A 27,307-nucleotide genomic window follows, 5' to 3' on the forward strand; every position below is an offset into this window, starting at 1 on the left:
CATCTTGGTGCTGGTTTAAAGTATGCTTTCAACTCTATAAAAGGTGACTGAGTGGTGCAGCATGCAGTCTAGCCTGTATCATGATGACAGAATAATGTGACATGATTATATCACTATCTGCCTCATGATATTTGCATAGTAGCCAAATCATCATATCAAAATTAGGTGTTAAAACTTCTACCCAGAAAATGGTAAAGACTGAGTATATACATTTAAAATGTGAAGCTCCAGAAAATTTAAATGGTATTTTTATGCATTTTAATTTTCTGTCTGTTTCTTGAAAACATGATTCATAGGTGTTTAAAAACCTGATAAACCTTGCTGGAAACTGAGTAAACTCATTTCACTCCAAGAAAATCATTTTTTCCAAATTTCTCGAGCACATTTATGTAGGTGGTGAGAGGGAACCAGAGTTCCACTCCACATTTAAATACACAGCACTCCAGCTGCTACCCCAGTGACCCACCAGAGGAAGAGAGGGTAACTAAATTTTCACAGCAATGTATAGAAGTAAATGTATTGAAATCCCAGTGAAAGTTTCCACTGTGTTTGACGTAATGCTTGAATTCCATAAGATAGCTGAGGTTGCATTTTCCTCACGTTTATCTTCACAGTCCTGAGTTCCCAGGTCAGTTTGTAAACATACTTCATTCATTTAGGATGAAATACACACCTCAGTAGCCATCAGCTTGGTGATTGAAAGGCATTTTATATGAAATAACATGACTACCCCTTGTAGTAAATGCAGTACTCATTGGATTTGGTTCAGAGAGGTTGGAGCCTGGTGACCCCTATTTGTTATTTTCCCTCAAATATATGAAAAATAAATTTGTATTCTAAAGTGTGTGCCTTTGATGAGCCGCTGTGAACCTTTTCTTGTGTCTTTTTTGCAAGGCTTTCACCCTTCATTATGTTTCTGGCTTCAAGTGTGCTTTTACATTCATCCCTGACAAAAAGTCAGTCTTTATATTGAAAATTACTTGTTTTCCCATGGATCTTCTTCATTTTCACCTAGACTGGATTTTCTAAGAGTGGACACAATCAGATGGTTTTGTTCCTCTTAAGAAAGCCCTGACAGGCCCATGACACCGGCTACTGCTGTAACTGTACATTTCTATACATAATTGATGACCTGGGGCCCTGCAGACGGCCCCAGCACACAGCAGTGTAGATTAACATATGAGGGTGAGGGGGGATAGGTCTTTGAATTTTCTACTTCTGAATAGAAATAACCCTTTGCTAACAAAAATTCCAGAAGGAGTAAGTTTACTGTAGTTATAAATATCCTTCAGAGAACAAAGCACCCACCAGCACTGGAAGACTTGGTCAGGCTTCCTGAACTAACTTTATTATCCTGTCTTACAATCCTTCAGCTTTTGGGATCACTGACATTTTGGTACTAGCACACACATGCACATGCACACACAGACACATACATGCACACACAAGGACACACACACATTTGTTAACAGAAAGTTAAATTCCAGGCAGCACCTTTTGAAGCACCCCCTAATCTAATTGTCCTTTAAATTTAATTTACAGAAAGTGAGAAGGCTACTAAGTAGGACTGGTTATCTTTTCTTGAGTGTTTTGTATGAGATTCCTGTCATGTGTTGTTTTGTGTCCTCCTCATTGTGCCTGTCATGAGCAGACTATATGTAATCTATATGTAGGCTTTTGTCCATGCTGTTCCTATCACCGCTTCCCTCCCCGGGCCATTCCTGGTGTCCCAGCCTCTGCCTTCCTTGGCCATCCAAACTCATCTCAGTCTCAGGTAGCAGTCATCCATTTCAGAATCCTCTGCCCATCTCAGTCTTCCATCGTGCCCAGGATCCAGCTTTCCCATTTTTTTGTGTGCTATGGCTTGTTGCAAGTTGGCTCAAGGTACAAACTAAATGCCCTTTGCCATGAATTCTCCAACCCCTTACCATGTGCCCACCATAGCATCGGTGTGTTGTAATTATAATTGAGTAAAACTACAAAAATTCTATAAATATAAGATTGAATTTTGAACATAAAAATAATATGGATTTCTTAGATAAATGATAAATTGCTAGGATTTATAGCTGTCCTGGACTTTGACTTTGTTGTTCTTGTAGCAGTGGATATTCTGGATATTAGTAGAGAGCCTGTCTATACATGAATCCCTGAGTAAAATCCCAGCACCACTTAAGCCTGGTGTGGTGGCACACCCATGTGATCCCAGCATTTGGGAGGTTGCAGACAAGACCATAAGTTCAAGGTCATCGTTGACTTCATAGCAAGAAATAAGCATAGCTGAAGACTGTAATTCACATATGAGGGGCCTTTAGCATTTATTGCTGAGATATTAAGCTTCTTGCTTTATTTTGATTTAATTCCTTCTTCAAAATATAACTTCACAGAACACAGAATTTCTATAAGTCTTTACTATCTCGTACTGAGTATTTATCTAGTTGATAATTTGACATAGCCAGAAAAAAGTTTTGTTTTTGTTTTGTCTTCATCTCTTCAACTGTTCTTTACTTTTAGAAAACAGAATGCACAGCTAATAAAGCCTTCACATAAAAAGACTATTTTAAAATGGACTTTAAATACTGCTTAACTTCAGAACAAAACAGCGTGTTTATTAAGCCTTCAGTTTGCAAGTGGCTCTTAGAGTTTGTAAATTAGTCATTGATTTCTATGAACAATAATTTTTCATTCCAGCAAGTAGAGTTTTGATTGAGGAGGCTGCGATCTGAGAACCCAGTTGTTTTGTGTAAGCATGACCTGTGTTCAGGCCCTCAGCACTCACATGGTGGCATGCATTTATAATACCAGTGCTGGAGCTGCAGGTACAACATGATCCCCAGGACTTGTTGGCCCCTGGTCTTGCTGAATCTTTGCATCTCAGTGTGGAGGCTGGGTTGAAGTCTCCTGAGGTTTAAGCAACAAGAGAAAGTGGAGGGAAACAGTCTGTCTTCAGATACAGCATTGAACCCCAGCTCGATGTCAATATACACCATCATCCGCCCTAGATTCTCTCTGTTTGGTCTTCTGCCTGGATTGCCCCACCTTTGCCTGTGTCACTGCTCTGTATCCATAGGAATGCCTCTTCTCCAAGCTCTTAATAGCATGTCATTCTGAGAAGGTCATGCTAGCACTTAGAGGGAATCATACCAAGATGTGAGCAACTTCCCTCATGAACAGTGTCTTCAAACTTTTGGGTCCCTTTACATTCATAACATTAGCTGAAGACCAGAGAGAGCTTTGTTTGTATGAGTTTTTATCTAGCTGCACTTATCATATTTGAAATAAAAACTTGGAAAGCATTAATTTAAAAATAATGCCAAACTCCATGAAACTAAAGTCTCCAAACAACCAAAAACTGGTGAGGAGAGTGACATCATTTTATGTTTGGCAAATCTAATCTTCTCTTCTATTAAATCTTGTGCAATATCACATCTCATAGCTTCTGGAAAACTCTATGTGCTAATATGAGAGAATGAAAGAAAAAAAAATAAAGTAATTGCTACTGTTATCTTAAAGGTAGCGTTTAATCCCTTCAGAGGTCGGAGGGATCCCTGGGTCCCCAGACCACTCTGAGAATTGTTATTTCAGGTGAAGGTGCTGATTGAGCCAAAAAGACTGTAGTCTGAAAGAGAAGACAGGCTGTGGAGGAAGTGAGGGGAGAAACAGAGCAGAGGACACTGACCTACTTCCGCTTTTCCCTTTTGATCTACACATGAATCCATTAAATGCCCTAAAAATTCCTGATGTTTATAGTGTTTATAGACACCTATGTGTAGACATTACAGCATTTGAAATTCCTTTATCTTTCTGCCTTGGTTGTTGGGGCAAGGCTAATCCCCCTTCAAGGCATAGGGAATCCCTGTGTGGCTTGCTGCTGCTCAGTTGGCTTCCTGTGACACAGCCTCACCGACTGCCGCATTATTTATCTTTCAAGATCTGACTTGGAAGGTGTAGCTAAAGTGAGGGCTGTCTGAAAGTCCAGGAATGACATGACTCTATATTGTTTTTGTAGGTGGCAGGCTTTCTGTCCTTAGTGGTGCTGTGCTCACTGGTGCGCTTGGTGCGCTTGTTCCTTGACAGACTTGAAAAACAACATTCCGGAACATGAATTTTGTTACCTTTGTTAAAAATTCACTTTCATTGCTTTTAATCATACCATGTACCCTGTAATATTAAGCTCCACCCTCACTGTTAATGAGGATAAATGTTACACTTTTAAAATTTACACTAGTCATGTATTCCTACCCACTCAATTACCCACTTTAGTTTTGGGATTTTTGAGCCATAGCTCATCTTAGACAATTCGTTCTTTTGAACTCTAGGTTTTACCTCCCACGTTACTAGTAGCCTTTGTTCTGTAAGGAGGGACAGACTTATGTAATAAAGCATTGTGGACAGATGATGGGTCACTTGCACTCCTTCATTTGATGTGAGAAATCTGTGAGATTCATCACTCGTAGGTAGATGGTTGGGGAGGGGAAGGGCATGCTGGACTCAGTGAGTAGGCATAGACAAATCACCCACAGGCCACATGAAAATGACAGACAGCTGCTGCTTTCTTAAGCTTACAAAGAAGTGTGGGATGTGTGTGTGCTACCTGAATTTGAGTATATGTAATGCCCAGATCTTTATCTTTGTACCCACCGCCTAATTCCTGTGTTCACCTTGATGAACCTGGGACTGTGTCTGAACTAGCAACAAGCCCTCACTTCTGGGGGAGCAGGGATGTAGCCCAGTGCTACAATGTGCACTGTGGCATAAGAGACTACCTTGAAGAAAATTCTTTGACAAAAACACATAATTACCTACTTGCTTTAGTCTTCAGTGCAAATGCTTTAGTCTTAAATGAGAGATATCTTTAAAGGAAATAAAATAATGGTTGATTAAGAAACATGCTTCAAAAATGCATTTGTTATATGAAAAACAATTTTTAAGGACACAGGAATTAGTACAAGGGATTTGAAATGAGGTTGTGTCTTCCTGAAAGACTTCTGTCAAGCTTGCTTCAGCACTGTGCTGCTCTTATTATGAGAGTGGCATTGGACTATGCACACAAAATAGTTAATGTGCATTTAAATACACAGAATCAACCATAACAATTTGTGTAGCACATAATTTTCCAGTGTTGCTTTGCCCTACAAGGTCCCACAGTGCCACCTAGTGCCATGGGTTTTCCTTTGCATAATATTTTTATAAATTTAAAAAGTTGAGTGACCACATTTAAAATCAAGTGGCATGAAAGCAAATGCATGGTTAAGGATTATTACAAGCACAATGATACAAGGGTCTTACTTGTGCAAGTGAAAATTTTTGGTGAAACATAAATGATGATTGTACAATAAATCTGTTGTAAAAGTTTCCTAACAAAAAATTGTTAGTATTCCATTTCACCCCCAGGAAACCCTTATTAGGAGATTGTTGCACAGTGTGTGAACAGATAAAGTTACTGGTGGCTTCTCTGTCCAGTGCAAATGCTTTTTCCTTTTACACTTTGTCACTCTGTAATCAATTATAGGTCATATCCCAGGCTGCTTGTGACAATCTCGTCTTCAAATATCAAACCAGTCAACACCATATACCATAGAGCTTATCAATTTCAGGCAAAATTGTATAACACTTTTTATGTTAGAATCGAGAGGAGTTAGAGATGGATAAAACAACTTCTGTGTTTAAAAAAAAACAAATAAAATAAGAGAATGTAATATACTTATATTCCCTTTGGGAGAAGAACACTAAGAAATGCAGTTGAGCAAGGAAAGGAAGGCTGTGTGCATCGTAGAGAGAGTCATATGAAGCCTTTGAAAGCTGTGGGCTGATGAAGGCGGGTGGAGTATGGTGGACCCTGATGTGCTGCTGTGGTCCTGAGTCACTTACAGCAGCTAGATGATGGTAGTGGGTCTAGGGGGTAGATCCTGACTTGCTGTTTGTTCCTGGAAGGGTCATTAGAAACAGTTAATGTCTCTCAGTTTAGTGGGGTACGAGGATCCTACTTTCCATCCTTTTAACTTTCTGTACAGCAAAGCTTTTCCTGCTGGGATGCCTGTATTATTTTGTGCAAGGGCAGTGAGTATTAAATAATGAAGCATTTCAGTTTTCCTTAAAATTGTCATCCATATTATCAAAATGCTGGTATTTAGGAGACAGGGTAACCATCCACCTTGTAAACTTAGCCTTTTAGGAGACATTATTATATGTTATAGGGTGTGTGTCTGAGCGCATGAGTGCATATGTGTGTGTGTGTGTGTGTGTGCAAGTATAGATGTTACTACATGCCATATAAACTCCAAGAGTGCACGAATTTTGTCAGTCTGTGTTCTTAACTTCTTGAATAGTGTCTGCCACATTGTAAGCACTCAATAAGAAAGTGTTGAATGAGGGGCTGGGAATAGATGGTTCAGTAGGTCGAAGGCTTGCCCTACAAGTGTGAGGGTCAGATCCCCAGAACCCACATAAAAGCTAAGCAGGCATGGTGGCTGCCTGTAATCTCAGCACTTGGGAGACAGAGACAAGGGATACTGTGACATACTAGCTTGCAGGAATAGTCAAAATCTGTGAGCTTCAGGTCAGCCCCAGGTCTGCTGCAGTCAGTGAGGTAGAAAAATTGAGTAAGACACCCAGTATCAACCTCCCAGCCTTCACATGTACACATGTTTGTGTATGTCCATACACATGTACCCACACATGTGTGAATATGCATGCATATACACATGCATGTGAGCACATACCACATACACATATGCTTAAGGGAGGGGAGGAATTGTTAAGGGCCATGGAAGTATATAGCAGTTCAGTTGACTAGTGTTCAGTGTCAACCCACCAGAGGAATGATTCTCTGGAAACTGATGTTCCTATCTGTAATTTCACATGTGTAAAAGCAGCTATGGTGTCTCCCCAATCCCTGCATTGTAGTGTGTAATCTCATGTGATGTGCATATGTAATCTCATGATGACATCTCAATCTTATGGGCACATACATCCATGGATGATTGTCCCGCAAGGACTGTAAGACACTGAGAACCTGTTCTCTATAATTAGCTGACACAATATATGGCTAGACGTAGTGTCTCTGTTGATAGATCACTAGTTTGACTTTCACAGATTATACTCAAGGACAGAATTACAGAGTGTCTGGATTATTGAATCAAGGTCCTTTCAGAAGCAAAAGTGACCTGAATCGATTGCCAGCTTCCCCCATCAGGTCCAGCTGATAAGGGGACCGGCCACATTCCCTACTAAATTTTTGGTAATTAACACTCTACACAAACTTCTAACCTCAGTTTATGATATAAAACTCAAGCTCAACTAACTAACTGTTTATTATTTAGGTTCCAAGTAACAATCAATTGACCAAATCCAAAGAAAATTAGTTCTATGTCCAGCTACTGGGGGTAAAGTTTCACAATTAGCCAGGGCTGCAAAAGATAGTCTGACCTTGCAGCCAAAAGTTATAAGGTTCCCCCTTTTTGTATTCTGGGCCTACAAACAGGATAAGAGAATACATTTTTAGAGTTGGGACATTTTCAATGCCACTGCCTGGGAAGGTGCCAAGCACCCTCCCCCGCCTCATTGCCCTAACCCAAGGGATGTGCTGTGACCTTGAGAGGCAGTTTTGTAACTCTTCCTATTATTGAAAAAAAGCTTCCTGTAAAATGTGTAAAGCTAGACGAACAAGGAAGCAAAGGAGATTTGAAGCAGGATTGGAATCAAAGATTTAGAACTACAGAACTAGAGAATTATAGACAATTAGGACAAGAGATTAGAAAATGATAGACAATTAGGACAAGAGTATTAGAAAATGATAGACAATTAGGACAAGGGTATTAGAAAATGATAGACAATTAGGACAAGAGTATTAGAAAATGATAGACAATTAGGACAAGGGTATTAGAAAATGATAGACAATTAGGACAAGGGTATTAGAAAATTATAGACAATTAGGACAAGAGTATTAGAAAATGATAGACAATTAGGACAAGAGTATTAGAAAATTATAGACAATTAGGACAAGAGTATTAGAAAATTATAGACAATTAGGACAAGAGTATTAGAAAATGATAGACAATTAGGACAAGGGTATTAGAAAATTATAGACAATTAGGACAAGGGTATTAGAAAATTATAGACAATTAGGACAAGAGTATTAGAAAATGATAGACAATTAGGACAAGAGTATTAGAAAATGATAGACAATTAGGACAAGGGTATTAGAAAATTATAGACAATTAGGACAAGAGTATTAGAAAATGATAGACAATTAGGACAAGAGTATTAGAAAATTATAGACAATTAGGACAAGAGTATTAGAAAATTATAGACAATTAGGACAAGAGTATTAGAAAATGATAGACAATTAGGACAAGGGTATTAGAAAATTATAGACAATTAGGACAAGGGTATTAGAAAATTATAGACAATTAGGACAAGAGTATTAGAAAATGATAGACAATTAGGACAAGAGTATTAGAAAATGATAGACAATTAGGACAAGGGTATTAGAAAATTATAGACAATTAGGACAAGGGTATTAGAAAATTATAGACAATTAGGACAAGAGTATTAGAAAATGATAGACAGTTAGGACAAGAGTATTAGAAAATTATAGACAATTAGGACAAGGGTATTAGAAAATGATAGACAATTAGGACAAGGGTATTAGAAAATTATAGACAATTAGGACAAGAGTATTAGAAAATTATAGACAATTAGGACAAGGGTATTAGAAAATTATAGACAATTAGGACAAGAGTATTAGAGAATTATAGACAATTAGGACAAGGGTATTAGAAAATTATAGACAATTAGGACAAGGGTATTAGAAAATTATAGACAATTAGGACAAGAGTATTAGAGAATTATAGACAATTAGGACAAGGGTATTAGAAAATTATAGACAATTAGGACAAGGGTATTAGAAAATTATAGACAATTAGGACAAGGGTATTAGAAAATTATAGACAATTAGGACAAGAGTATTAGAAAATTATAGACAATTAGGACAAGTATTAGAGAATTATAGACAATTAGGACAAGGGTATTAGAAAATTATAGACAATTAGGACAAGGGTATTAGAAAATTATAGACAATTAGGACAAGGGTATTAGAAAATTATAGACAATTAGGACAAGAGTATTAGAAAATTATAGACAATTAGGACAAGGGTATTAGAAAATTATAGACAATTAGGACAAGGGTATTAGAAAATTATAGACAATTAGGACAAGAGTATTAGAAAATTATAGACAATTAGGACAAGGGTATTAGAAAATTATAGACAATTAGGACAAGGGTATTAGAAAATTATAGACAATTAGGACAAGGGTATTAGAAAATTATAGACAATTAGGACAAGAGTATTAGAAAATTATAGACAATTAGGACAAGAGTATTAGAAAATTATAGACAATTAGGACAAGGGTATTAGAAAATTATAGACAATTAGGACAAGGGTATTAGAAAATTATAGACAATTAGGACAAGAGTATTAGAAAATGATAGACAATTAGGACAAGGGTATTAGAAAATTATAGACAATTAGGACAAGGGTATTAGAAAATATAGACAATTAGGACAAGGGTATTAGAAAATATAGACAATTAGGACAAGGGTATTAGAAAATTATAGACAATTAGGACAAGGGTATTAGAAAATTATAGACAATTAGGACAAGGGTATTAGAAAATTATAGACAATTAGGACAAGAGTATTAGAAAATTATAGACAATTAGGACAAGAGTATTAGAAAATTATAGACAATTAGGACAAGGGTATTAGAAAATTATAGACAATTAGGACAAGGGTATTAGAAAATTATAGACAATTAGGACAAGGGTATTAGAAAATTATAGACAATTAGGACAAGGGTATTAGAAAATATAGACAATTAGGACAAGAGTATTAGAGAATTATAGACAATTAGGACAAGGGTATTAGAAAATTATAGACAATTAGGACAAGGGTATTAGAAAATTATAGACAATTAGGACAAGGGTATTAGAAAATTATAGACAATTAGGACAAGGGTATTAGAAAATTATAGACAATTAGGACAAGGGTATTAGAAAATTATAGACAATTAGGACAAGGGTATTAGAAAATATAGACAATTAGGACAAGGGTATTAGAAAATTATAGACAATTAGGACAAGAGTATTAGAAAATTATAGACAATTAGGACAAGGGTATTAGAAAATTATAGACAATTAGGACAAGGGTATTAGAGAATTATAGACAATTAGGACAAGGGTATTAGAAAATTATAGACAATTAGGACAAGGGTATTAGAAAATTATAGACAATTAGGACAAGGGTATTAGAAAATTATAGACAATTAGGACAAGAGTATTAGAAAATTATAGACAATTAGGACAAGGGTATTAGAAAATTATAGACAATTAGGACAAGGGTATTAGAAAATTATAGACAATTAGGACAAGGGTATTAGAAAATTATAGACAATTAGGACAAGGGTATTAGAAAATTATAGACAATTAGGACAAGGGTATTAGAGAATTATAGACAATTAGGACAAGGGTATTAGAAAATTATAGACAATTAGGACAAGGGTATTAGAAAATTATAGACAATTAGGACAAGGGTATTAGAAAATTATAGACAATTAGGACAAGGGTATTAGAAAATTATAGACAATTAGGACAAGAGTATTAGAAAATTATAGACAATTAGGACAAGGGTATTAGAAAATGATAGACAATTAGGACAAGAGTATTAGAAAATTATAGACAATTAGGACAAGGGTATTAGAAAATGATAGACAATTAGGACAAGGGTATTAGAAAATGATAGACAATTAGGACAAGGGTATTAGAAAATGATAGACAATTAGGACAAGGGTATTAGAAAATATAGACAATTAGGACAAGGGTATTAGAAAATGATAGACAATTAGGACAAGGGTATTAGAAAATTATAGACAATTAGGACAAGAGTATTAGAAAATTATAGACAATTAGGACAAGAGTATTAGAAAATTATAGACAATTAGGACAAGGGTATTAGAAAATTATAGACAATTAGGACAAGGTATTAGAAAATTATAGACAATTAGGACAAGAGTATTAGAAAATATAGACAATTAGGACAAGGGTATTAGAAAATTATAGACAATTAGGACAAGGGTATTAGAAAATATAGACAATTAGGACAAGGGTATTAGAAAATTATAGACAATTAGGACAAGGGTATTAGAAAATTATAGACAATTAGGACAAGTATTAAAATTATAGACAATTAGGACAAGGGTATTAGAAAATTATAGACAATTAGGACAAGGGTATTAGAAAATTATAGACAATTAGGACAAGAGTATTAGAAAATTATAGACAATTAGGACAAGAGTATTAGAAAATTATAGACAATTAGGACAAGGGTATTAGAAAATTATAGACAATTAGGACAAGAGTATTAGAAATTATAGACAATTAGGACAAGGGTATTAGAAAATTATAGACAATTAGGACAAGAGTATTAGAAAATTATAGACAATTAGGACAAGGGTATTAGAAAATGATAGACAATTAGGACAAGGGTATTAGAGAATTATAGACAATTAGGACAAGGGTATTAGAAAATTATAGACAATTAGGACAACAGTATTAGAAAATTATAGACAATTAGGACAAGAGTATTAGAAAATTATAGACAATTAGGACAAGAGTATTAGAAAATTATAGACAATTAGGACAAGGGTATTAGAAAATTATAGACAATTAGGACAAGGGTATTAGAAAATTATAGACAATTAGGACAAGGGTATTAGAAAATTATAGACAATTAGGACAAGGGTATTAGAAAATTATAGACAATTAGGACAAGGGTATTAGAAAATTATAGACAATTAGGACAAGGGTATTAGAAAATTATAGACAATTAGGACAAGGGTATTAGAAAATGATAGACAATTAGGACAAGGGTATTAGAGAATGATAGACAATTAGGACAAGAGTATTAGAAAATTATAGACAATTAGGACAAGGGTATTAGAAAATTATAGACAATTAGGACAAGAGTATTAGAATTGAAGAAGAGTCAAAAAAGATCATGGATGTGAGTCTTTACCCCTCAAAGAAAAAGGCCTTAAGCTCAGGAACAAATGAGAATGTGTGACATCGTGTCCAGCTGCTAAATAGAACACAATACAGTGAGTGTATTTACTCATGTTGCCAATAACTGTAGATGCAATTATGTCCTTATGCTTACTGTCATTAATACATGAGCACTGTAAGAATTAATTCAGATTTCATAGTATCAAAAGCAGCCATATCTTTCAAACTTTTGTGCTGTTCCATTTTTCTGTTTTCTTTCTTGTTGTTCTTATTGAAAACATATATTCACCTGAACCTCTTCTATAAATCAGGTTCACCAAAAATCAGTCAAAAGGATGATTAGAACAGTGTTCTGTTTCCTTTTTATGTTTCAGTTACTGATGTTTCTGCTATATGAACTGATGGCTGCTGTGGTTAAAAGTCTTCCAGTTTTGCTTCTGTTGGTCATCATGTTAATTTTTCAGTAGATGTGTTCAGTTCCCAATTAGGTAAATCCTATAAGTGATATTTTGTAGCTGCCTACTAGTAGAAATCAGTTTATAAGCATGAACTGTTTTGTTCTACTTTAAACATCTCCCTATTCTTAGTCATTTGATATGCATGGATTTGGAGTTATTGACAAGGTTTTGGGCTTTTTTTTTTTTTTTTTTTTTTTTTTTTTTTTTTTTCCCTGTCAAAGTGTGTAGAAGTTGCCCTCTACTGGGGAACTAGGAAAAATATGTTGACACAGATTTTTCAATTTCCTAAAAGACCTTGTTAAATAATGTGTTTGTGATTTTTTTGATGTTTATTTCTTGCTTTCTGGTGCTTTTAAGTTCTAGAGATAGGGAAATGTTTATCAGAATACATTTAAAAATAAACATCTAACCAGCTGTGTTAACATCAGCCTTTGGTAGGTGAAAGCTGAAAGACTGTTAAATTTGAGGCCAGCCTCAGCTTTATAAAAGCACTCTGCTTCAGAATACAAACAAACAACAGTAACAAAAACAAATGACAGGGGAGCAGACCCAGTGGGTAAGGATAGCCTTGCAAGCCTAGCACCCTGAGTTTAGTCTCTGGAGCCACATCCAAAGCCAGGCACAGTGGAGCACATCTGTAATCCCAGCACCCCTAGACCAAAATAGGGGAGATAGAAGTGTCTACAAGTTTGCCGGGCAGCTACCATGGAGTACATAGCACAGCAAGAGAGACCCTACCTCAAACACAGTAGGAGAGACCCAACTCCAAAAAGCTGTCCTATGACTATACACACAGTATGTGCACATACACACAATAAACATATGGTGTGACTATAAATACAGCTATTTCTGCTCCAAATTGTTTTTCCTTATCTACAAAACTCACTATTGAATTAGGACCTAGAAGTAACTATATTAGGATCTTAACTGAAACATTGAGTTGAATTTGCTGTATGTAATTTTGCAAAATGAGTCATTGTTCTAAACCATTTGCCTTAGGAATTCAGCAATAAAAATCTAATACTTTAAAAAAATACTTCTTACAACTTCTTTGCATTTTCCTATCTAACAGTAAAATTTGGAAATGTTGACGTGGTGTGTGTATATGTGTGTGTGTGTGTGTGTGTGTGTGAGAGAGAGAGAGAGAGAGAGAGAGAGAGAGAGAGAGAGAGAGAGAGAGAGAGAGACTATGCATATTGACTGTGGGTCACTCTTACCACAGTGCACATGTGGTGGTCAGAGGACAACTTGAGGTGTCAGTCCTCTCCTTTAATGTTGTTTTGAGACAGGTTTGGGGTGTGTGTGTGTGTGTGTGTGTGTGTGTGTGTGTGTGTGTGTGTGTGTGTGTGTGTGCGTGCGCACTTTGCTGTGTACACCAGGGTAACTGGCTCTTGAGCTTCCCACCATGCCTAGGGTACTGAGATTACAAAGGTATGTTATTGTTTTCTGCTTTCCATGGCTCAGAAGGTTCCAACTCGTGTCCTCAGATTTGTGTGACAGATGCTTTCCAGCTCCAGCAGTGATCTTATTGTTCAACACTTTGCACCAAAAAACTTACATGATCATCAAATGGCCACATCCACTTAGTAGCTATTATAAGCTAAGTGCTCTGCTGGCCCAGTCCCAGCATTCCCTCCTGTTTCTAGTTCAGGCCTGCTTTGGGTAGCACTGTCCCAGAGAAGCATGGAACCCAAAATCCATATCTAAGTTGCTCACACTCCTGTAGCCAGCCCCATCTAACATGGACTGGATACAATTCATTCAAGACTTTCACTATACTAACATTTTCTTCCTACAGGACCCCACATGACTATCATCATTCCATTTCATCAGGAAGTAACTTGGAAAATGCTACACCCCCTTTCCCCATTTTGTCACTTAGGATAGTATATATACCTAGTTAGGGATACCTTCCTATTGTTTATGGTTGGGATTGGAAGGAGGTGTTCAGGCTTGGACACCTCTTTCAGATGACTTTAGGGTTTAGTTAAAATAGATAGTTACGATGTGACATAAGCAGATTGTTGTATCTTCTTATATTTTACCTTTATGATTGTTAATTTTGGATACTTTAAACTGTTAAGTTTTAATCCTCTTTTAGACTAAAAGGGAATTGTAGGGGAAGCTGTAGCCACACCTACTTAGGGACTGGTTACAGGTGTGCCTGACCATGCCCTCACAAGCTTGCCAGGGTGTGGTCAGGGGACGTAGGGTGACTGCGTTTGCTCTTTCTCTTTCACTTTGCTTCTTGCTGTACAGACTGCCGCTGGCTGGCTAGGTCGCTCTGTAAGTAAGGCTTTTCCCTATTAAATACCCTTATATTTCTACCTGACTCCGTATTGGTAATTTCCCACTATACACTCCAGGATTGTTTTTCTTCCCCTACCCACGGATATTTAATTTTAAATCATATGTTACTAAGTAGAAACTAATTCCTAACTGACACTGATGGTGGGAGATAGGTAGGGAAATAGACTTTGAAGAGATAACCTGGTATGGAACTCCTGTCCATCTTTACCTTGTGAATGGGGAGGAAAGGATGGTTAATTCATCTTCTCTGGAAAGGAGCCTCTCTGAGTACAAACACTGAGGGCTAACTTCTATGCTGGGGTGGTGGTTCTGATTAAGGAATATTATAGAAATGAGTAAATCAGACTACTGATGCATGAGATAAGGCAAATGGATGTAGCTCTCTACTCACCTCACTCATCTCACATTCGGTGTGGACCAGCACAGTAGTGTCTACAGCAGAGTGAACTGTGCTTTAGACACATCCAAAAGGGGTGGATGAGCCTTGCCAAGCCCATTCATTTCACATGAATAGGTCTGCTTTTCTGTCTGTTTGTTTAGATTAAAGCTTTGGAATAAATCTGAACAGTAGTTTTGATTAAACTGTTATTTTCAATGCCTTATTTAAAAGGAAATCAATTTCTAATTATTCTAGAAAGCTTTTCCCCCTTCTAAGTACCCAGAGGCCTGAAGTAAAATCCCCAGAGCCCAGATTCTCCACTAGTCATTCTATTGACTTTTCTTCTGTCGTCATTGGCCCTCATTCTGCCCCAGCCCCCACCTTGCACATAACCATCTATCTACCTTCTGTGAACTTTGTCAACCTGTTCCTCCATAGCTGTATTAGCATCTGGGGCTGGTTTTGGTTTGGTTTGTGTTTTTTTTTTTTTTTGTGGGTTTGTTTGTTTTTGAGACAGGGTTTCTCTGTGTAGCCCTGGCTGTTCTGGAACTCGCCCTGTAGCCCAGGCTGTCCTCAAACACACAGAGATGCACCTGCCTCTGCCTCCTGAGAGCTGTGCCACCACCACCCAGATGGTTTTTGTTGTTGTTGTTGTTGTTGTTGTTTTTCTAAGGAAGCAGACAGAAGAGATAACCTACCGTAAGGTTTATTCTCTTTAACTTTCCCTGTTCCTAGTCTGCTGTAATGCCCCATCTACTTTTTGCTTGCATGTGTGTAGCAACCTCATTCAAGCAATGACCTTTGGGCCCTCTGGTTGTGGGCTGCACCCTGGTTACCTGAGTACATCTGGGTATGGGATGTGGGATGTGGTACCCTTGCTGGTTCTTGTGCTCTCACTAACACTGCAGCTTTGAGTGCTGAGACAGCTGGCCTTGGGCCTCAGTTTCAGAGTGTGTAAAAGGAGGTACTGGTCATCTCTAATGGCCTCCATTTCCCTGAGTCCTCAGAGAACTCTTAATCAGGATGTAGACAAACACATAATGGTATCTGATCATGGATTCTCATTCCACCCCACCCACCCCACCCTCTTAAATTTCTGTGTATTTCTCCTGTCTTTTTCTGTTTTCTTGCCTGTAAAATGAAAGTCATAACAACACTTCATCATAGGTGTGTTTAAGGACTGTCTGCATGAGTTATGTGTATAAAAACCATAGAATCATTTAGTATACTCACTCAGCAAGCTTTCCTTAATGCAATGGCTGATTCATCATTATTATAAACTTGAGAGTCTTAAGGTGCCTAAGATGGTATCTTCTCATTGAATGGACAAGCTGCTCCCCAAGAGAAGCATGTGTGGACACACATCATCCACCCACCCACCCATCCATCTATCCATCCATCCATCCACCCATTCACCCACTCATTCATTCATTGGTCCAGCAAAATATTTCTTAAGTGTCTCATGTCAGCCAGGCACTGTTCTTTTGAAAATGAAAATGACTTAAGTAGTAAACATACATGTAATTATTTAAACCAAGGGGAATAAAGATCTAGTGTTACTCCAGTGACCTAAGAGTTATTTAGTACATTGTTATTAGAATGCCTTTTACAGGCCAGTACACACACACACACACACACACACACACACACACACACACACACACACAAACACACACACACATATGGAATTTGATTTGTATTGCTATCTTACAATCCTGTATCTTTTTTTTTTTTTTCAGGCTGGCTGGGAACTCACAGAGATCCTCCTGCCTCTGCCTCCCAAGTACTGGGATTAAAGGTGTGCACCTCTACCGCACAGCTCACAATCCATTTCTTGACTATACTGTCTTTTAAGTTCCTATTTTCTCTTTTGTTCATTTTCCCCCAACTCTCTTCATCCTTTCCTTGGGCCGCCACCTCTTGATTTTTCAGTTGTTAATGTGATTCTTGTCCTGAAGTCTGCCCCTTCACAGTACCCGTGGTTAGCCATGCTCTCTGTAAGCCCCATGTTTCGCATCTGTAAACTTACAATCAGGTTTTCTTCCATGGACTTTAAATGAAATAATATTTGAAAAGTGTTCAACATAGTTCCTACTATATAATATTTCTCAGTAAATTCTGGCTGTTGGTTTCTTGGTGGTAGCTGCTACTGGCTTGTGGTAGTTTGAATAGAAATAGGCCCCATATGTTCATAGATTTGAATGCTTGGTCACTAGGCACTGACACTATTAGGAGGTGTGGACTTGTTGGAGGAAGTGTGTCACTGGGGGTGGGCTTTGCAGCTTCAAATGCTCAAGCCAGGCCCAGTCTCTGTCTCTGTATCTCTGTCTCTGTCTCTCTGTCTCTGTCTCTGTCTCTGTCTCTCTCTCTCTCTCTCTCTCTCTCTCTCTCTCTCTCTCTGTCTCTCTCTCTCCCTCCCTGCTGCCTGCCAATCCAGATGTAGAACTCTCAGCTACCTCTCCATCACCATAGTGTCTTCTTGTTAGGTGTCTGCCTGCACACCACCATGTCCCACCATGATGATAATGGACTAAACCACTGAAATGGTAAGCTAGCCTAATTAAATGTTTTCCTTAATAAGAGTTGCTGTAGTTAATGGCGTCACTTCATAGTAAGAGAATCTTTAAGACACTACTAAAGCAATGAGTCTAAACCAAGAAGCTCCACAAGTTCCTACAGATATGTTTCATGCCAGGTGAGCTTTGGCCTTTGGGTTGTATGGAGTCAACTTCTTGACATTAGGAAGCTGGACTTCTTGTGCATAGTGGACAGACTGTTGTGGTAGTCCCAGGGAAAGCCATACTACAGACCTCCCACCCCATTGCAGCCATGTGCCCACAGAGGAGACCTGTGGGCCAAAATGAACCTCTGATGCCAAGATCTTCTCTTAACATCAGAACCCTGTGCATTTATAGTGGAGTCTCAGAAAGCAGCCCTTCACTCTATTCTTCCCACTGCCTGTTGCATACAGATAAGAAATTTTAAGACACTTCTTTGGGTTTACTTGTTGTGTTTTACATCTGTAAACGTACAGACAATTTACATGGAATTTCCTTGGAAAACACAAAAAAAAATCTTGCTGTGTGCATTAATTGTACCTCAGCTTTTTTTTGTCACTCTTAATCTGCATAGAAAAGGCCAAGTTAGCAGCTAACTATTTAATATAGGATGGTGAGTTTCCATGTCCAAAGGGAAATAATTAATTTTTCACTTTAAAAGTAAAAAGAAAATCAAACATGGTGGCATTTATCTGTAATTCCAACACTTAGGAGGTGGACACAGGAAGATGGGATATTCAAGGCCAGCCCTGGATACATAGCAAGTTTGATCCCATATTAAAAAACAATGCAAAAAGAGAAATACCCTTTGACACTTTTTCATCATTAGCATCTATCATTAAGTTGGGGGTAATCAGTAGTATACATGCTTTTCCTTTCTGGGTTTGTTCTTTTTCTTCTTTGTAACTCTGAATATTAGAACCCTAAATTTAGTTTGTCCAGTTCAACAAGTCTGTTTCCCCTCCCCACTGGTCCTTCCTCTCCACATCATCTTCAACAAGGAGAGCCACTGTGGATCAGAAATAGTGAAGTCAGTACTGGAAAGGGGAAATTGTCCCAAGATAAGCAGGCTCTGTTTGCTAGCTCGGACAGATGACCTTATCATCATTCCCTGAGAAAACTTGATGTTTGTGATTGTTGAGTCACCATCCCTGACATCCCTAACAGAGAAGGGGCAGAATCATCAGCTGAAGCTGTGGAGATATCACTGTGCACACCAAGGAAGGAAGAAAGTGGATCGTATGCACTACTAGCAAGTTGCTTGATGGCCTTCTGGAGGAAGACCAAAACTCAGTTAATCATGTAGTTTCTGATATAGAGTTACAGAGGAATGTGCTGTGGTGTTCCAGGGGTTAACCTGACTCCAGTGAAAGCCAAGTTATGAGAGAGAATAGCCTATTGCACTTCTTTTCTTTGTGAAATACAGTTGTTAATTCCAAGCAACACTAAGGCACAGAGATCTGCCAGTCGCCTACGGGGCACCTGTGGCCATCCCTGTTTGTTTACCTGCCGACGTCCTGGCTGTTTTCCAGGTACAACAGCCAAGTGGAGTGATTCCAGCAGCGAAGCATCAGATAATTATCCAGCCCAGCACAGCTTCTGCTCTAGGTTCTAAATCCACTCATTCACTCTGTATCTCACCTACAGACTGCCCAGGGAGATTGCCAAAATGAAGGTTACGGAATAATCGGACTGGGGAGTCAGCTGCTGCTGCCAGTTCTGAGACCATATTCCAATCTATCAAGGGTCTAGACTTCAAAAGGACATTTAGTGGGTTTGTCCATTTTAAAAAGCAAAAGCGGAAATTGTGAGTTGGACATCAGTTCCATTGGTCAGAATCTTACTTTATTTGATTGATAGTGTCCTAGAATCAATGGTATATCTTCAAGCAAGGCTTTCTTGATCATTACAAAGTGATTGTCTGGTTACCTTTTCTTGTCCTAGGTTATTGGTAACTTGTGTGTTTAATTGATCCAATGTTGACTAAGTTACTGGATACTTCCTCTGTTGGAAGACAGCTCTGTCTTGTGTTTTAGTTATTTTTGGAGCACTGTGGCTGCTCCCCCCTCACATCCCCCATCCTTGCTCTTCATGGTCTTGTTCTTCATGGTCTTCTCCAGGCTGTTTGAATAGGCTGCCTTCTATCTACTACAAAAGATGTATTCCTATGTTCCTAGTTGAGACAGTATTCTTTCCTTCAGTGAGACCCATGGCCCAGGCAGGCATCAGCCTGAGCATCTGCCACCTGCTGGCCACGTGCTGCACGTGGGAGTGAGAAGAATGGTACCAGTGCCTGCTTCAGTTACTTGCTGAGTGACAGAGGCCTTTGCCTCAGACCCCAGAGCCTTGTCTCTTAAAAGAGTTGGCCAAACTCTGTCCTTTTTCCTCCCTCTCTCCCTTCCTCCTCCTTTGCTCCCTCCTCCCCTTCCCTGCCCTTAGTCCCTTCCTGTTTAATTATTTCACCAGTCATTTCAGTGCGGTGCTTCAGCCTACATTCTTATTCTTTAGCTTCTCCTCTCCTCTGCAGTAGGAGCCACCCACTGTGTGCTGAGGACTCAGTCAACTGTGTCCACTGTTCGAAGCAGTAGTCAACTTCGGGCCTTTATAGCCACCCGCTGCATCTCCTGTGGACTCCTCACACTTGTCTTGCCCAAGCAAAGTGAGACTATTCATCTCCAGGGCCATCTTGACTGAGTAATCGACTCTGTGGTGTCCTGTTTGGTCAAGTGTTACCTAATTCTGAAAACTAAAAAATTGCCCACCCGTCCTCCTTCCCTCCCTCCCTCCTTCCCTTCCTTCTTGTCACTGCCCCTTACACTCATCTAATTGATCCATCCATCCATCCATCCATCCATCCATCCATCCATCCATCCATCCATACTTTTCCTGTCCTGCAGCAGCTCTCAAATAAACACACTGAGGCTTATATTAATTATAAATGCTCAGCCAATAGGTCAGGCTTATAACTAACTAGCCCATACGTTTTAATTAACCCATATTTCTTATCTATGGTTTGCCACGTGGCTTGGCAACTTTTCTCTGTATGACACGTTTATCTTGCTTCTCCCTGTGTCTGCTCACTACTTTCCTCTGCCCCCATCCTTCCTCATGCCATCATTCTCAGTTTGGCTTTCCCGCCTAACTTTATCCTGTCAGCTCATTTACTAAACCAATCACAGTGATGTATATTCACACAGTGTACAGAAGGATTATTACACAGCATGCAGGCGCATACATACATACATCTTCAAGGACTGCCCTCATCTTTTGTCTCTCTGTCTCCATCTCTAAAATTCCACCCCTCTAGCTCACATCAACTTCTACCTAGAGTGTGGCAGGTTTCCTCTACTCCACTCTTTTGCTTCACTCTCTTCTTAGCTGTCACCACGCCACCACCACAGATTCCTGTCCCACACTCATGACTGCAGACTCTTCTTGTGGTGTCCCATCACTGATAGGAAGCCTAGAGTCTACAATGGATTGATTATTAGACCTTTCCGTGTCTTTGGGTTTTCAAGTTCATCCTTCCCAACTGCACTGCCCTCTGTGCTCCTCAGTTTGAGTTTCTGCAGGTTCTTCTCCCCTCCCCTCCTTCTTTGCCTCCTCACCCCAGCCTCACCCTTTCAGAGCTCTCTGAGATTTTGATTTTGTGTACTCATCACATGATATAGTTGCTTGTCATCTGTCATTATATACCTCAGCCTCTAACAGAGCTAGTGTGTCTTTCTCAGCAATGTGATAACCATCATCATTGTTTTGATTATGTGGTTTGTTGACTTTGGGGGGAACAGGGTCTCATTCGTCCTGGCTGGCCTCACTATCTGAGTGTTGTGATGACAGACACATGCCTCCACACAAGGCTGTTTTTCCTTAAAGAACTCATGTGCTTTGTTTGTAGCATCATGTATTGCTGATTCCATATCCTGCCCATTTTGTTTAAGTTTAGGTGCCCTCAGAACTGCCCACACTACCCTTTTATAACATAAGAACCACACAGTGGCTTGCCATAACCTTGTTCCTGAAGGGTGAACTTTTCCTAGATTTTTAACAAGTGTATGTTAGCCATAAGGCAAAAGGCAGAAAGCTAGAGGAATCATTGTTAACCTTTTTAAAAGTTAATTTTTGCACTAGTGTACATAAAAAGAAAGGTATTGCCAAAGTTTAATTTTTAAAAAGTTAACAGCATGATTTCCTCACGAATATCGAGCTAATAGGCTAGACAGTCACTCACAAGGACAATAAGGCATCGGCACATGTTAAATGGCTTCGGAGATGATAGTGAACATTTACATGTAAGCCACAGGAAAAACATTAAATGCATTTACATTACAGAGAGAACTGGTTAGTTTTCATTACAGGTCAATAAAACAATAAGCTTTAGAGTCATTATTTTTTTCCACTCCTAGACAAATCATTTGTATAAATTAACATGTGTTTCATATTCAGGTCACTAAATAATAATAAATAGGGGTCAAAGAAAGAAAAGTCTATCCACCCAGGTAGCTGTGGAATCCCTGGGTTGGCCAGTGACTGCCCAGGTAGCTGTGCGACCCTTGGGTTGGCTAGTGGGCTCCAACTTCATGCAGCAAGGACAGGTGCTCCCTTTCTGTCTCATTTCTATGGATCAGGACTTTTTTTTAAGGATTTATTTAGTAGGTATTCAGTGTGCTGTCTGCCTGTATGCCTGCTTGCCAGAAGAGGGCACCAGATTTCATTACATATGATTGTGAGCCACCATGCTGTTGCTGGGAATTGAACTCAGGACTTCTGGAAGAGCAGCCAGTGCTCTTAACCTCTGAGCCATCTCTCTAACTCCCAGGACATTTCTATTCTGCAGTCCATCCATCTCTGAATGCATCTTGGTGAGGGGACATTTATAAGAACTTTCAAAATGGGCCTAGAAGGAAGAGTAGGAGGAGCCAAGGACTTTGGCTCTAGGAGAGACTTAATGCTACCTGCAGCATTAATACTAAAGTATCGCCAGAGGAAAGAGCTAAGGAGGCCAGGGGTCTTGTTACACCATGCATGCAGTTAAAGGGCCCTGGCAAGGAAGGATGATGGACCTTCCCCTGGATTGCTGCAAGGGAAGATGGATAACTATGTTGATGGTTTGGTGTTAGTTTAAGAAACTGTTTCCCACCTTGGCACTCAGGAGGCAGAGGCGAGTGGATCTCTGTGAGTTTGAGGCCTGCCTAGTCTACAAAGCAAGTTCTAGGACAGCCAAGGCTACACAGAGAAACCCTGTCTCGAAACACACACATGCACACACACACACACACCAAAAAAAAAAAAAAGGAGAGAGGAGAGAGAGAGAGAGAGAGAGAGAGAGAGAGAGAGAGAGAGTGTGTGTGTGTGTGTGTGTGTGTGTGTGTGTGTGTGTTTCCCCTCATATTGGTCCTTTAGTCAGGGTATTGATCGGGAAAAACAAGTGCTGTCTGAGAAGTTCCTTGGCCAAGACACAGCCACTGAGCTCACATTTCTTGTGAGCATGTACAAGAGGTAGACTGTGGGAACTAGATCAAGTGGGAACTAGATCAAGTGGTTCCAAGATCCTTTGCAGAGCTGACCTCCTGTCATTCTGTGTAGTCAGGTTATGTAGTGGGGGACTGGGGACTGCCTCAGACATCAGTAACTGTAAGGTCTCTATAGCTGTTACAGCAAAACCTCTTCATAAGTTCTTCTGTTAAAAATAGGCTGAGAAAGTCACTTCAGTTTTGCTTTTTATGGATCCCATGGCTGAGAGAGGCACACTACTGTTCTCTTGCTGTTACCAGGCTTCTTTGTTTATTTGCAAGTGGCCTAATGACAGCAGCAGACTTGACACCCTCTTCCCTTTCCACTGTGGTCATTAGCATATGTTAACATTGTGACTCACATCAGAGGTGTGAATTGGGTGTTCAGGAAGTTTTCCAGGAGACAGTGAACATCACTTCATGGCTTGAGTTCTCCAGGTGTTGCAGCAGAAGGCATTACAAGACACCAGCTGCAAGAGACTGGCATTACCTTCTGCTGGCAGCTCCTTCTGCTGGAAATGCTGTGGCTTTCCATTGTAGAGGAGATACTTAGTAGAGAAAGGAGAAAAAATTAAATTGAGACTTTTGTAAACCTATGTTTATTTTACTTTCTAGCTTTTAGTGTTTTAGTTATCACATTTTGAGCCCACACCCTCCCCACTGTTGTTGCTACTGATACTTGCAAAAACCTGAGATTTAGGGGCTGGAGAAATGGCTCAGAGGTTAAGAGCACCGACTGCTCTTCCAAAGATCCTAAGTTCAATTCCCAGCAACCACATGGTGGCTCACAACCATATGTAATGAGATCTGGTGCCCTCTTCTGGTGTGCAGATATATATGAATCCCATGCAGAATGTTGTATACATAATAAATAAATAAAATCTTAAAAAAAAAAAACCACTGAGCTTTAAAGGGCTATATTAGCCACATCACACAGTGACTCACTTTATGGTTTAGTTGTCATCAAAAGACTCATTGAACCGGTTGTGGTGGCCCATGCTGGTAGGATTTGCTGAAGGAGGCAGAGGCAGGACAATCACGAGTTACGAGTTCAAGGCCAGCATGGCTACACATTTAGGGCTGGAGAGATGCTCAGAGTTTGTTAAGAGCACTGACCTCTCTTCTAGAGGTCCTGAGTTCAATTCCCAGCAACCATCCATTATGAGATCTGGTGCCCTCTTCTGGTGTGCAGATATACATGGAAGCAGAATGTTGTATACATAACAAACAAATAAAATCTTTAAAAAAAAATACTCATTGAGTTTAAGCTCCTCTCTGATTTAACCCTTAAAATAGATCTCCAAAGAAATGGCTTACTATTTATTATAAAGGTTTTACTTTTTAATTTAGTTCATTTATAATTGAACATGTGGAGGTCAGGGCAACTTCCTTGGAGTTGGTTGTCTCCTTCTACTTTATAGGGGTTCTAGCCATTGAACTCAGGCCATGAGCCTGCATCATCAAAGAGCAAGCACCTTTACCCTGAGCCATCTTTTGGACCCCTGAAGACTGTATAATCATCATTCAAGAGTTTGGGCTCTGATGTTAAGGAGACAGATGTCCTCCATGCTTTCCTCTGTCCCAGGTTCAGCTCCTTACCTTGAGTCTAAGGATAATTATAGTGCAGATCTCATAGGGTGTGAGAATTTCATAAAATAGTAGACAAAGTCCTTAGAACAATATCCGACCCGAGTACTTAATAAATATGGGCTATTAAACTTTTAGTAATAACACGATGACTTCACCCAAACTTAATAGTGCTTTTATCACAGCCGTGGCATTGGAGGCAACTCAGTTCCTAATATAACTGAAAAAGAGGGTTCAGCATTGTCTAATAATCCAGTTTAGTTAATAAACTTGAACTGCCCATATTGAAAAATAATGAGGAATATTCAACCTAGAATTACAAGGTGGATCCTATCCAGCAATTTTTAATATCTCAGGGCTAAGTGTTAGTCCTTGGTAGAACAGCAAAGAAATCATTGTTCAGGTCCCTGCATATTCGCAGTTACTTCACAGAGGAGCCTGCAGATATCTGCTCTGCTTTCCAGGATGAGGTCCTCTCTGAGAGGCACTCATCAGCTAGGGCAAAGGTTACATGGCTACTGCTACACATGTGTTATGGGTGGAGCTCTCCAGAAAGTGATGCTGATGGTTGAGATCTGCTTTCAGGGGACCAGTGAGTTTAGAATTGGTCGATGCTGGCTCATACCCAACTTCTGCCATCTTTGCTATGTGACCTTGAGTTGGGTTGTTTGGCTTTTCAGAACTCTTCTTTCCCCATGTAGAGAAAAGAGCTACAATGTAACTTAACCCCTTCCGTAGGCAAGGGCCATGCTTTAAAACACACATGAATGTGTTGTAGCAAAATAGCATTGATAGGACTTATGTTCTTACTAATCCTATTGGCATCTGGTTATTATAAAGAAAAATGAAATGGCCATCAAGAAGAACAGTGGGCCCCAGGCACTATGTAATAGCCAAGTATGCCACTATCTGATAGCCGGGACAAGACAAATGTCACCAGAGTGACAATGCTCAACCTTTCTCCTACAGAAAAATTTCTTACCCCATTACAGATGGCATTCTTGTTTCTCAACAGTGCTACTGTGCTGGCGATAAAACATAATTCACATAATGCAAGTTTCTGTTGTATTTTGTTTTTGTGTAGGTGAATTAATAGACAAAGGTAAAAACTAGTTAGGTTATAAGCCAATTCAAATCCACATTCCATGTACTGAACTATTAACTTACTATACCTGGGTAGCTTGCTGTTGCTCAGAGGTCAGCAGGACTCCGAGGCCTTGGTGAACTGGTCTCTGCCTGCTCTGCTTCACATGCTTCTGTACTTTTCTGCTCAACTTTTCATGGCTTTAGGGTGCCTCTCCCTTCCTGGGCTAGCCCTTTCTCCTACCAGATCACTTTCCATTAATTCTCCAACCTTAGTATCTCTTCCACCATAAAATCTCCCAAAGAGAAATAATCACCCTCCCCTTTCTTATACTACATCTCCTACATCAGAATATTTAGCTTTACAGCTCACTCTGTACAGCACTTGTCCCTAGACCAACATGTGCTACTAGGCTATTTGCTGTTGAGATATAGGCGCCTGAGTCGGCCCTGAAGGACCACAGAGCTGGCATTGAAGTGGTGGTTTGGTAAATGTTTCTAAAACTTTTCATGAGTGTTTCAGCAGCCAGATAGTTTTCTCTTTTATATTACTTTCTAAAGCTTGGAATTCCACCCAAATTCTAAATATATTCCAAATTACTAAAGATAGAAGTAGCTTTTCAGGCCTGTGAGATGGTTTAGCCGGTAAAGGCACTTGCTGCCAAACCTTATGGCCTGAATTTAATCCCCAGGATCTATATGGTGGAAGGAGAGAATGGACTTCTATAAGTTATCCTCTGACCTTCACACATGCCTTGTACTAGGTCTGTGCACATGCACACACAAAGTAAATGTAATTTTAAGACTAAAGTACAGTAGCCTTTGTTCTTTATATTTTATTATTATTATTATTATTGTTGTTATTATTATTAAAGTGCTGGCAATCAAACTGTATGCCTTATGCCTCAAGACAAACACTCTACCTTTGAGACGTACCCTCAGCCCTAGGCAGTAGCCCTTTTAAGTTAAAATTATCTTGGCTTGGCACATCTAGTCCTCCAAAATATGCTAGTGAGACCTGCTTTATAGAAATCCATGGAATTCATAAGCCACAATATATGCTATAATGAAGAGATTTAAAAATATGGCCCTTAGATTGAACTGTTCTGCCCCCTGTTGCCACTTGGTTAAGTTTGCATAATAAGCAATATTCATTCTATTATTTAAGAGTAAACAAGTCTGTATAAAATTATTGTTCACATAGTATAAATTTCTTATGCCATATTCACAACTGTGGAGTATCAGCAAAGACTAAACTTCCTTCTAAGTAGCGAAAGGACTGTTTATGGTTGAAAAAGACAGCCCTGAGTCACTCTCTCACACGTGCACACACACACATTCAGACTCTAAAATTTCCAAGTT

General features: G+C 39.2%; 1 protein-coding gene across 6 annotated transcripts in view; it reads left to right on the top strand.

Moving 5' to 3' along the window:
* The window catches only part of Slc10a7 (solute carrier family 10 member 7), a 238,983-nt gene that overhangs the window by 145,171 nt on the left and 66,505 nt on the right, over positions 1–27,307 (top strand). The window lies entirely within an intron of this gene.

The sequence above is a fragment of the Cricetulus griseus genome, chromosome 3 (genome assembly GCF_003668045.3).
Source record: "Cricetulus griseus strain 17A/GY chromosome 3, alternate assembly CriGri-PICRH-1.0, whole genome shotgun sequence".
NCBI classification, from domain to species: Eukaryota; Metazoa; Chordata; class Mammalia; order Rodentia; family Cricetidae; genus Cricetulus; species Cricetulus griseus.